The sequence below is a fragment of the Neovison vison genome, chromosome 1 (genome assembly GCF_020171115.1).
Source record: "Neovison vison isolate M4711 chromosome 1, ASM_NN_V1, whole genome shotgun sequence".
Taxonomy (NCBI): Eukaryota; Metazoa; Chordata; class Mammalia; order Carnivora; family Mustelidae; genus Neogale; species Neogale vison.
Window position 1 is genome coordinate 283,709,571 of NC_058091.1, and position 13,616 is coordinate 283,723,186.

The following is a 13,616-nucleotide window of genomic DNA, read 5'->3' on the forward strand; positions in this document are numbered from 1 at the left end:
AAGCCTAGCATAGATATTGGGTCTAGTAGGTGTCTAAAAAATTCTTATTAAATTGCTTTATAACACCAGACTTCTAGAAAATAAAAAGGCAAGTACATTCCATTGTTTTCTTTTCTTTTTTTTTTTTTTAAGATTTTATTTATTTATTCTTGTGAGAGAGAGCACATGAGCCAGGGGTGGGGAGTAGGCAAAGGGAGAAACAGACTCCCCACTGAGCTGGGAGCCCAATGTGGAACTCTATGCCAGGTCACTGGAATTATGACCTGAGACCAAGGCAGATGGTTAACAGACTCAGCCACCCAGGCACCCCTGTTTTCTTTCTTAAGATGTTTTTTGTTTTAAGGCAGTAGAGAAGCAAACATAGCATTATAGACAGAATCCAAATAGTTGCCCAATATTTATAAATATTAACTTTATTTTAAAGAATATACTACTTACTGGCATGATGTGTAGCCATTAACTTTCATACATGTACTTTCTGTGATCCTTGTTAAAGCACATACTTGTGCCTCATGTCATTACTGACTTCTTTTAGAAAATGTGATTTGTTAATTCACAATTATTCCTGAGGCTGAATTCAGTTACTGTTTGTTGGCTTTAACCCTGGTGGAATGGATTTAGGTATATAAGTGACTGAGAGAAATAAATTTAGGGATTAGTGTTAATGTTGACAACAGATCTTGTAATAATTTGTGGCAGTGGGGAGTTACTCTTCAATAATTATGACAGCAAAGAAAGACAGAGCATCCTTGTTAAGTAAGAAGGAGGCAGAAAATTTGATAGAACACAAAAGGAATCTGAACCTCCTTGGGTGAAGCTTATTCAACAAAATAAATCGTAAATGTTGGGGTGCCTGGGTGGCTCAGTGGGTTAAGCCGCTGCCTTTAGCTCAGGTCATGATCCCAGGGTCCTGGGATCAAGTCCCACATCGGGCTCTCTGCTGAGCGGAGAGCCTGCTTTCCTCTCTCTCTCTCTCTCTCTGCCTGCCTCTCTGCCTACTTGTGATCTCTGTCTGTCAAATAAATAAAAATAAAATCTTAAAAAAAAAAAAGAAATCGTAAATGTTTTAACAGAATTTATGAAACACTGGGATTTTACATTTTAGGCAGAGGCAGAGCATATAAGTTCAAATGGCATTGAGAGAGACAACAAAAATTATGAAGAGTAATGCACAGTACCCACTGACAAGTCCACAGATCATTTCAAGGAGCCCGTACACAAATTTTGCATTTGTGTGTATTTTCAGGAGTTCACTAAAGTTAAAAACCTCTGAATCTAGTATAATTTTCTACTTACTTTATAAAAAACATGGTATGCTATTTACTTTTGAATACTTCATTTTAAACAGTGTGTTATAGTTGTGTCTATTACCTAGTTTTAATTGGTATTCTGATGTAGCAGTTCACAGTGGGTGGTTCCACACACATTTGGGTTTCCTCAAGACCCATTTAGATCAAAACTATTTTCATGATAATTCTAAAAGTTCATTTACCTTTTTAACTGTGTTGAAATTTGCACTGATGGTGCAAAAATAGTGGTCAAAAAAAAAGTGCTGGTGTTTCAGCATGCATCAAGGCAGAAGTACCTATGGTGGTAGCAGTAATTATATTCTTTAGGTTCCAGTTTCATTTTTTAGGGGGAGGAGATAGAAATTTCTATTTATTTTCAATTTACCCCAAGAGCAACCTGTGTAGTCACTATGCTATCATGCTAAGGGTTTGTCAAGAGAATTCGTCAAGAAAACATGAGTACAGTGAAGTAAGTCAAGCAGAGAAAGACAATTATTATATGGTTTCACTTATTTGTGGAACATAAGGAATCAGATGGAGGACACTAGGAGAAGGAAGGGTAAAATGAAGGGGAGAAATCAGAGAGGGATACGAACCACGAGAGATTATGGATATGGGGAAACAAACCGAGGGTTTTAGAGGGGTGGGGGGTAGGGGGATGTGTTAGCCCAGTGATGCATTAGCCCAGTGATGGGTATTAAGGAGGGCACATATTGCAATGATCACTGCATGTTATACACAAACAATGAATCATGGAACACTACACCAAAAACTAATGAAGTACTGTATGGTGACTAACATAACATAATAAAATAATAAAATAAAAGAAATAAATAACTAAGAAGAAAGAAAAATTGAGCACAAAACCATTAAACTCAAAATCTTTGAGTTCACAGTAGCAAAATCTGCTACTTAGTGGATAGTGGTAGATAGTGGGCCACACTAGCCACCAGTACTGACTCACCCAGGTGGGGGGGGGGTCCCTCTGAGTCACTGCCAGTAGGATACAGAGCAGACTCTTTCTCTCCCCTCTCCACCCATGCTCCTGTCAGCACAGCAGTTTCCCAGGCTCAGGGTGATTGGTCCTGGCATCACAACTAAAGATCATTTCTTGCCACTTGGGTTAGAGAGTAAGTCTTCCTGGAAGGAAAATTGGATGATGATCCTTTCATGCAAACCTACTTGTATTGGATACCCATATTCTCCTGGTCAACCAAAAGGAAAATCTCTTGAGGAAACCTAGGTCAGGAAGAAATTGGGAAGCTCCCCATAGATGCATACCTCCACTCCCAATCATGAGTTTACCTGACCCAAGAGAGCCCCTGACTTCTGTGTCTGGCGTCAGCCCTTCAGGAGTGCTAGTGATTGCAGGGGTCTGCCTATCCTTCCACAGGGGTCTTTCCCCTGTCCCTGCCCTCCCCTCTGTTCAGCCCTTAATCCCTTTACCATTCCTGGAGACTTCATGATGCACTCCTGCTTCCCAACATAGTTTCTAGTATACGGCCCCACTCTCAGCACTCTGAACTGCCTGTGCTATGACAAAGACAAGGAGCAGAGAGTTCAGGGAATTCCAGATGGGACGAGGTGAGGTTTCAAACGGAAAAAGACTGTCTTGCCTAAAGTACCCACTCCTGAAGGGATTCAAGGAGCATGGGGTATGGACCAGTTGTAACAACAAAGTGGAGGATGTACTCATCTCCTCAAAGTATCATAGTCCCTGTCCTGCTGCTTCTCAAATTATGGAGCTGATCTATTCCCTTCCTGAGATTTGTCCAACATCTGGACATTCAAGAGAATTACCCTGAGATGCTTAAGAATGTAGAGGAAAGTTCTGCTTCCATTTTGCATAACAATTCCTTTCTCAAATTACCTCTCTTCCCTCACATTTTAATATAAACAGCAAAGAGAGAGGAGACCGCGTCTTCAAGACTTGACTTGGAAATCTTCTCTGTTAAATATCCATTTCATCATTGTAAGTTCTACCTTCCACAAAACATTAGGACAGAATGCAATGAAGTCATTTGCCACTCTAAAACAAACACCTGCTTTCCTCTAGTAACATGTTTCCACTAACATATTCCTCATTTCCATCTAAGACTTCACCCAAAACACTCTTACCATTCATACCTCTACCAACAGTCTCTTCAAGACAGTTTAGGTTTTTTCTAACATGTGCCTCAAACTCTTCCAGTCTCTACCCATTACACAGTTCCAAAGACACTTCCACATTTTTAAGTATTTGTTATAGCAACATGCCTCTTCCTGATACCAAAATCTGGTAGTATTAGATAGGATTCTTCAGAGAAACAAAACCAAGAGAAAATATATATAAAGAGATACTATGATTAGAATTCCTACTTTTATTGTAGATCTATTTCTGTCTTCTATTCTGTCCATTAATCCATCTATTCAATCCCTAGTGTCAAAATAATTCCATATTTCTAACTGCATCTAATTTTTTAAAAAAATTTTAAGATACAGCAGGATCAAATAAATTCCATTCCAAATTTGTTACTGTCCCCTTTAAGATTTTTTTCATATCAGTTCTCAGATATTTAGTCTTCCAGATGATTCTCAGTATCATTTTGTAGGGTTGCCCTTGATTCTCCCACCATAAAATAAAAAAGAAAAGAAAGGAAAATTCTTAGTGCAATATTAATTGGAATAATATTGACTATAATATTAAACCTAGAGAGAATTCATATAATTAAAATATTGTGTCTTGAGGGTTCTTGTTATACACCTAGTGAACTAGCTTATAAAAGATTAACCTTCCTGAGAAGAACAGCTAAAAAAATTCAGCACACTTTTTTTTTTTTAATGTTTGCAGGCATTAGGGAACTACTACTAGAATCAAGACTCAAGGAGTTGAGATATTATATAGAAGGGAAGCACCAGGAGGTTAACCAAAGTATTTGACCCCTTTTTCTCCCACAGATGAGAGATTGAAAACCTGAGTAGTCTTAGTTTTAGCGATATAGTTTTAGAGTTCAAGTTTTGCCAAGATAGGAGAACCTTGGTAAATATTCCAGGATTTCATCTGAAACCCTGGAAGACAAGATCCTAAGAATGAGACAACCAGAAATAGATAAGCCCTTAAAAAAACCTAACAGAGAGCCTTGAGGCCCCTTGGTCCCTGATTGGATTATACTAACTTAAACTACATGCCAGAAACAAAATCAAATTCTCTTTAGAAAAAGATAGAATCTCTGTTTATTAAATGATATTTTTCATAAGTGAGTCCTGCATCCAATGAAAACTTGTTTTTTGGCAACTTGACACTATGATGTGCTTAACTGTGATTTTATTTTACTACTCAGTTTTTTAGTGTTTCTTAAGTCTCTGATTTGATGTCTTTTACCACCTTGGGTGTACCAAAAGACAGGACCAAATGACTGAAAACTAGGAAAAAGATCTATAGGAAATCCAGATTTTGAAGTTATTATATAGGGACTTTGACTATGATTAATACAATCAAAAAAATATAGGAGAAAGTGAAAAATTTCAGCCCAGAAGTAGAATCTTCTACTTAAAATCTTAAAAAAAATCCATAGCAACACTGAAATTTTAAAATATAATAACTGAAATTGAGAACTCAATAGCTAGATGCATGGACAAACCGAATAAAAAATTAGAGTACTGGTTTAAAAAAAAAAAAAAGTTAAGCCAGAAACCAGTGAAATTGGATATCTACATTAAGTATATGAAAATGAGGGCGCCTGGGTGGCTCAGTGGGTTAAAGCCTCTGCCTTTGGCTCAGGTCATGATCCCAGGGTCCTGGGATCAAGACCCGTGTCGGGTTCTCTGCTCAGTGGGGACCCTGCTTCCTCCTCTCTCTCTGCCTGTCTCTCTGCCTGCTTGTGATCTCTGTTTGTCAAATAATTAAAATATTTTTTTAAAAAGTATATGGAAATAAGGTGGAAAGATAAAAAAGTAAATGTAACTTCTTCAATTATTCATTTTTATATAGTTTGGGATTTTGAAACATATTACTATTTTATGTATTCAAAAAAGTTTTAAAATCAACAATAAAGGGGAAAATAAAATAGAAACAAGTAACTATAAGCATGTATCAGATTACCATGAGAAGTAAAAAGAAGCTAGTTAAGAATTAAACTAGAGTTTAAGTAAACTAGAGTTTACACTTCAAGAAAAGAACTTATACCAAACCATGGATAAAGATGGGGTCTATTATGTTGTCTGTTCCCATAGGTCCAATTCCTTAGAAGCAGAATGTGAAATGAGGATTTGTGTGCAAGTGATTTATTGAGAGAATATGCTCAGAAAAACCCTGTATGGGAGTGAGGGAAGCAGGCTAGCCAAGTAAAGCAAATTAGCAAGGAGGCGATTTCAGGTTTAATCTAGTCTAAGTCTGATTCCATGTGGAGATCTGAAACACAAATTATACCAGTTTGTTCTGCCTAGAGATGGTGGGCTGGGCTTTCATAGCCCTGTATCTGTCAGTCACTGGATAGAGACTACTCCACGGGAGAGGTATGTAACTCTCAGGTAACCTAGGAGTGACGGGTTCTGTTGCCCACGAGCAGCTCTCCAGAAAAGACTGGTAGCAGTAACATCTAAACAGCTACAAGCTGGGGGAATATCAAAGCAGGAAAAATAGTTCCTGAGATGTAAGCAGGGCTGCAACAGCCTCTACAACACCATTGTGAAAGTTCCATGGGTGAAGCTCTTCCTAGAATTTGGTTCTAGGAAAGGCACCCTGGGCAGTCTCTTATGGTTTGAATGCTGTAATAGTGATGATGACTATAATTACAATGTGGTGTGTACTATGTGGCATTCATCTCCCATAAAGAGTTTTGCATGTATTAACCAATTTAATTCTTACAACAACCCAAGCCTATGATACACAGAGAGTATAAAGTTATGCAGTTAATGGCAGACTGGAATTTGAACTTAGTAAAGTTCTAGAGTTTCTTACCTAGTAGAGAAAGAAAAATACACACTCCCTTTAACTTCCATTAGGCTACAACCTGGGTTACAACTGACTGGATTGAGAATTAACACTGGATTCAAAGGCAGCTCTCTCCAGACCAGACACAAGAAGGCCAGCAGGCTATGAGAGGCGTTGAGTGAAGAATCTGCTCAGTGAGGATGAAACCTGAATACTGGCCAGTTAATCAAATCAAAGGTAGAGAGTCAGAAGTGGAGGTCAGAGTCTTAGATAGAAGCCAGGAAGCAGAGCCCTTCAAAGGATAGAAACAGGATCAGTAGATGGAAGTGGAAAGAGGACAGGGGTAATGAGAGGATGAGTGGTACATATACGTGACTGCGCCCAGAGTGGGGCAGGGGTTCCAAAGGGAGTGACAAGAGAACTGGGACATTAGCCTGGGCCTGCTTAAAGTAGTTAATGGGACACTTGTCTTGTTCTGGCATGTCAACCCACATTTTAGCTCTTGTAATTTATTTTTAATGTAATAAAACTTCACCGACATATTTTTTGTCTACCACCTGAACTGAAGGAAAAGATAAATCCGACCTGATGATCTGGGATGCCTCATTTTATCAGACAAGGAGGCCAAAAAAAACCCCCCAAAACAAAAACAAAACCTTTATGTTTACTTTTATGACTTAGCTGCTGAATGGCCTAAAGCTATATTTAGCTCCCAGTCTAGGAACAATTTTATTCCCAGATTCTGATAAAATATTACACATGTATAAGGATTGCTTATGGCACTTAATTATTTAATCTTTAATTGTTCTACTTTGATCCAGGCTTGGTATTTTAAGTCCTTTTTGAAAGCAAGCACAGCATAAATTTCAAATAGCAGTATGGGAGAGAAAAAATATTTCATATCAGGCCGTGGTGCAGGAATATATGACAAAGTAAGTCAACAGATATAAAGTAAAACCTTGTTGAATAATAGCATATGACAAAAGATAGGAAGTGCATTTACACATTACGGAAACACACAGCCCCTTAAAATGAGGCCAAGAGTGGCAAAGAATGGCCAGGGAAACCATTTCTTTGCATAGCAAGGTTGATGTTGGGAAATAGGAAGATGGAGATTTATACTGGTTGTGACTATTCTTATTTATGTAACCTTTTATAAAATCGGCTCTTATAAAGGTTAGTAAAAATGCAAAAAGTAAAGTATGAGAATGAATGCGAAATAACTGAATAAATACATTAAATAGAACTTGACTAGATTAGGACTTTGTTACTTAATGCAGGGGTTATTAACTCTAAAAACCTGTGAAACATCATTAATAACTTACCCTCAGCTGAGAGTACTTAATGGTCTGGAAATTTCCAGATGATCTATTCAGACCAATGCAGAAGTTAGACTAAAATCTCCCGAATCTCAACTAGTCCGAATTCTTAGGGCGTAATTAGTTTTTTTCTATTAACCAAGACTTCGCCAATTAGTCCATTTTACTTCAATATTTTGTTGCTAAAAATATCTGTAAAGATCATGCCGGCATCAATTTTCATTGTTGTTATGGGAGTCTCTTTGACAACATAAATGTTATGACTGAAGATGCTTTTAAAGAAATACATTTCTCACTTGTCACAGGAAGTTCTGTAAAAATACTCAGCACAGTACCTGGCCCACAGTAAAAATGCTCTGTGCACATAAAATTAGTAATAGTAGTGGTATTATGATGGGCCCACCTATTGTAAAGTGGAATGCAAAAAGACTATTAAGTGACTGAAGATTTCCTTTATTTTTTCAACCCAAGTTTATTTCTTTCTATTATAAAGATTTCATATTTACTGTATAATTTTTTAAAAAGAAAGAATTAAAAAGTAATGTAAATAAATAATAGCTAGGCAACCTTTAGCTGTGCTTTGGGATAACTGAGGTTTTAAAATTTCTTCTTTCCTTTAGGAAGGGCAAAATATTTCTATGCACATTCATCATATACCTGCCCAACAGTTCTATGTAATAAAGGGCAGTTGCTGTACCCAGTGCACAAAGGAAAAAATATACAGAGGTTAAGTGACTTGCCTACTTGGCAAAAACAGAACTAGAACCGCTGGCACTTGGTACATGAATCTCTTACCATGTGTCTTAAGACCATTTTGCTACCAAACACTATTAATTACTTGAGTACCTCATGGATTGATTTAGGTCCTTAACACGTGGTAGGGAAGGATTTCTTTTTTTTTTTTTAAGATTTTATTTATTTATCAGAGAGAGAGAGGGAGAGAGAGCGAGCACAGGCAGACAGAATGGCAGGCAGAGGCAGAGGGAGAAGCAGGCTCCCTGCTGAGCAAGGAGCCCGATGTGGGACTCGATCCCAGGATGCTGGGATCATGACCTGAGCTGAAGGCAGCTGCTTAACCAACTGAGCCACCCAGGCATCCCAAGGGAAGCATTTCTTACCTCATTCTCCTAACAACAAAAAGCTAAACATGCTCTTAATGGTTTAAAATTTAAATTTTCACCTGTGATACCCTTTGAAGATACTATTTAACTCTGAAACAGAAATGAGACTAAAATACATAGATGGATACAGTCTTGCAAGGAAAATTAGAAAAATGTAACCTCTTACAATCATTCAGCACTCCCTTGAATATGCTGCTTACAGCCCATACAAAGCTGGCGTCTAGTGGTAATTATAGAGATGGTAAACGAGAATGGATTAGGGTACAGGGAAAACTGCAAAACTGCCATCAAGTACTTGGGAACTGTAGCATGGTTCTGAGTTTTCTTCCAGCCATCTCTAACTAACTGTTCAACCACAAGCACAGAGAGGGCAGACAGTTGGATTTAATGAAGGTTGGGGTTTACCAGTGAGTATGATAATGGGAGAGAAAAACAGCAGAATTAAGAGTATATAAAGAGTAATGATTACATAATGATTATGGATCTAAACTGGATAAGAAGACGATTAAGTATATATGCAGATTAATGGAAAAGGCAATGGTAAATGCATTAGAATTACCAGTTGGTTCAAGAATAGAAAACTCAGTAGCCCTTATCCCCCTTTCTGAAATGGTATTAACATTTTTATAACAAAAGTTTTCTTAGAAATGTTAACTATCATATAATATTATTGTATAACAGTCTATGTTAAAATGATACTGATTTGGTGGAAACTCAGCTAAACTTTCACAGTTTCTCAACAAATATCTACAAACTCCCATTTATGTATTCCAAAACCTAAAAAGGAAGAGAGTACAGATAACCAGCATTGTCTGTTGGGTTTGTCCAGCACCTAAATCTATTTTGAATTATTCCTCTCAAACTCTGTATCTAAATGAGCCCCCAAGCACTTTGAAATATTTTTTCCAGAATGCTCGTTTTATTTGTGTTATTTCCCCTTGACATTTACCTCAGACCCATAAAGATACAATCTCCATCTAAGGATTCCAGCCTATATTGTCCTGCAAGATTAACCTTCAGGATCCCTAACTTAGGCTCCATTTGCAACCTAAATATGTCCCCAATATAGCTAACATTGCTTTATTTTATGTCCCTGTGCAAACTGTTCACATCTATGCAATACTTTCCAGTTAATCTAGACTCTCCAGTGCTTTTACATTGTTTCATGTCTTCCCCTTTCCTTCCTGTTTCTATTCCATATCTCATTTTCTGTATGCCTAGACCTGCCCTGGAATATTCAGAAGTTCCACTGTGCCTTTAGGCAGCTGTGAGGGAGAGATCTTGAGAATCCTGGACACTAGGGGCCACAGCTAGCTGGCAAAGATCTTCCTTGGCAGCCTTGGTTTGGAAACACTTCACAGGCTGTTTCCTGTGAGCTGGGCAGAGATTGCACTTTTGGAAATCTCCCTCCTAGTCAGCCGCTTGTTGGCTGGCCTCTGTGCAGAAGTATGATCCTTCAAAAGAAGGCAGCAGAAGTTTGCTTGGGAATAATTTGTTAAAGATGAGAATGGTTGTGATTTTGTGAATTCAAACCCTAAGACCCACCAACTTTGTTTTCTTCCTTCAAATATATGGTATGAATAAAAAGACAAATAAGTTTAATGATTTAACTAACTTTATTTATCATCCCCCCCCCAAAAAAATCATTTTTTTTTAAGGGGAGGAAAAGGCTTTGTTTAATTAAGCCATGGAAGTTTGACAGCATAGTTAGAACAGCTGGTGACCTAGCTAAATTCTTCAGAAGGTTTAGCCAGAGGGAGGGACAAATATGTAAGATAATGGAGATATTGATATTTTATAAAACATAGTGGAGCTGGTTACTAGATCTACAGAATAAAGACTTTGGTCCAATGCCAGGCTGTAAATTCTTTTCCTGAACATATACTCTAAAGGCCTAAGAAAGTGTCAGGAAACCTGCTGATTGTTCAGGCTGTGTGCGAAACATTTCCTCGCACTGTCTTTCTAATAGTAAGATAAAAATGATGGAAGATAGAATGAAAAGATGTTGGTGGGTGACCTCTTGTGTATAGGAGATGCTTCTGGAACATTGCAAACTGGGCCTTCTGAAGTATTTCACTACTTCCTCTCCACATGTTCACAGCAGGCGCCCAAACAGCCAAGCTGCACTGCCCCCTTGCCCCCCTTGTTTCAGGGCAGACAGAGGTCAATGTGACTCAGGATAGAAAATTGCCAATGGGAAAGTGAAAACAGACCTAACTGAATGCATTGCAAAAAACTGAAGGAAATCACATCAAAGCTCATGAGGCTGACAGAGTGACCCACAGAATGTATAAAGTTCACCACTTTCTCTTTGGCATTTTAGGTGCAATTCAGAGCAAAGTGTCAGTCCATGAAAATTGCATGACTTGGACCTCTAATGCTTTGCTTTCCACAAAAATGGAATGTTCTGCAAACTCTGCATTTTCTTCCCTGTTACATTTGGTGTCTCTAGGGAGAAATGTCAATGAGCATATTGTTAGAGAATGTTTTTGGTAAAAAATGACCAGAAATCTGGACCAAGTGTTTATTTTTCTTAACATACTTTTTAAAGGCTTTACCATACACTATATTCAAGAAAACTGGTAATGTATGGGGAACACATTAAAAATGTGTTACGTATACAGCCCAACTTAGAAAGCCCCAAATTCAATTGATCAAGTGTAGATGGGTCGATTCCTGGATAAACACACACACACACAGTCCTTATGCCAATATCATAGTCTTAATTACTATGGCTTTATAGTAAATTCTCTTTTTTTTCCCCTTTATTCAAAATTATTTTGGATATTTTAGATCTTTTGCATTTCCATATAAATTTTAGAGTCTGCTTGTCAGTTTCTTAAAAAAAAAAAAGCCTTCTGGAATTTTAATTAGCTTAACATTGAAACCATAGGCTAACTATGAAGAAATGACAGTTTAACAATATGGGGTGATCCAATGCAGAAACATGGTATATTTCTACATTTATTTTTGTGTAATTTCTCTCAGCAATGTTTCTTAGTTTTTAGTATACAGAACTTTCACATATTTTAATTTTTTTTCTTTAAATATGTTGGGTTCCTTTGATGCTACTCACAGTAGCATGGTATTGCTTTTAATTTTTAAGTCTTTGTTGATAGTATATAGTTACTTTTTATATCAGTGTCTGCAGTCTTTCTAAATGCCTCATTAGTTACAAAAGCTTTGTTTTGTAGATTCATTAAGATTTTCTGTATACATGATCTTATTATCTGATAACAGAGACAGTTTTACTTTTTTTGGTTCCAAATGGTATCTTTTTTCCTTATTCTTATCTTATTACATAGGCTACCCTTTAGTACAATATTTAATAGTTGTGATGAACATAACTTCCTATGAAAGACTCCTTTCTTCCATGAAAGACTCCTTGCCCTTTCTTTCTTTCTTTTCCTCCTTCCTTTCTTTCTACCATGAAAGACTGGTTCTTACCAGTCTTTTCACTGGTAAATCTAATGTTAGCTCTTTAACTTTGTTGTAGATATTATAAATTGAGAAAATTATCTTCTATTTCTACATAATCATGAACAGGTATTGAATTGTATTGAATGCTTTTTCTACATCTATTTGGATAATCAAATTTTGATCTCTATTCTGATAAAATAATGTATTATATTGATTGATTGAGAAAAGCTAAACTAAACTTCAGTTCCTGAATTAATCCCATGCCTGCCTTAACTTGACCAAAAAAAAAAAAAAAAAAGGCTTGTTGCTTTGATATGCATGAGAGATATTGGTTTAATATCTTCTTTTCTTTTCTTTTTTTCTGGTTTTACTTTTTTTTTTTTTTTTTTAATCAGGTGGTGCTGGTCTCATTAAGTGAAGTAGAAAATGTTCATTAATTTCCTTATTTTCCGAAAGAGTTTTTGTTAGATTGGTATTATTTCTTCCTTAAATGTCTAGCAGAATTATATAAAGTCCTCCAGGACTGGTGTTTTCATTGTTCAGATATTTCAGATTACAAATTCAGTTTTTATTTTTTAATTTTTTTAAGATTTTATTTATTTATTTGACAGACAGAGATCACAAGTAGGCAGAGAGGCAGGCAGAGAGAGAGAGGAGGAAGCAGACTCCCCGCAGAGCAGAAAGCCCCATGCAGGGCTCGATCCCAGATCCCTGGGATCATGATCTGAGCTGAAGGCAGAGGCTTTAACCCACTGAGCCACCCAGGTGCCCCAGGATCAATTTGAGTTCAAATTCAGTTTTTTTTTTAACTTAAATAGAGTTATTCAGATTTGCTATTTCTTCTGGTATATGTTTTGTTAATTTGTGTTTTGCAAGTAATTTGTGCATTTCATCTTTTTACTTTATTTGTTTATAATTTTTCATTATATTCCATTATTACTTTCCTCTTTTCTTTTTAAAGATTTATTTATTTATTTTAGAGAGAGAGAGAAAGAGATAGAGCAGCGGGGAGAGGCAGAGGGAGAGAGAGAGTCTCAAGCAAACTCCCCAGTGACCATGAGCCTGATGCGGGGCTTGATTCCATGACCCTGAGATCATTACCTAAGCCAAAATCAAGAGTCAGATGCTTAATTGACCAAGCCCCAAAGTACCCCTTCCTTACTATACTCTTAATGTCTATAGAATCACTTATTTCTAATATTCATAATTTGTGTCTTATTCTTCTTCATTAACATTTCCAGAGTTTTACCAATTTCATTAAGCATTTCAAAGAAACTATTTTTGGTTACAATTATTTTTCTGTATTATTTGTCCATTTTCTATTTTATTGATTCCCCGCATTAACTTAATCACTTCCTTTCTTCTCTTACTTCAGGTTTTATCTACTCTTCTTTATACAGCTTTTTAAAGCAGGAGCTTAGATTATTATTTTTCACATTTCTTCCTTTTTAGTGTAAGCATTTAATTTTCTTCTAAATACTACTTTAACTCATCATATGAGTTGCTATCATATGATGCTATTTTTTTTTCATTATTCTGCCTTTCTTTTTTTTTC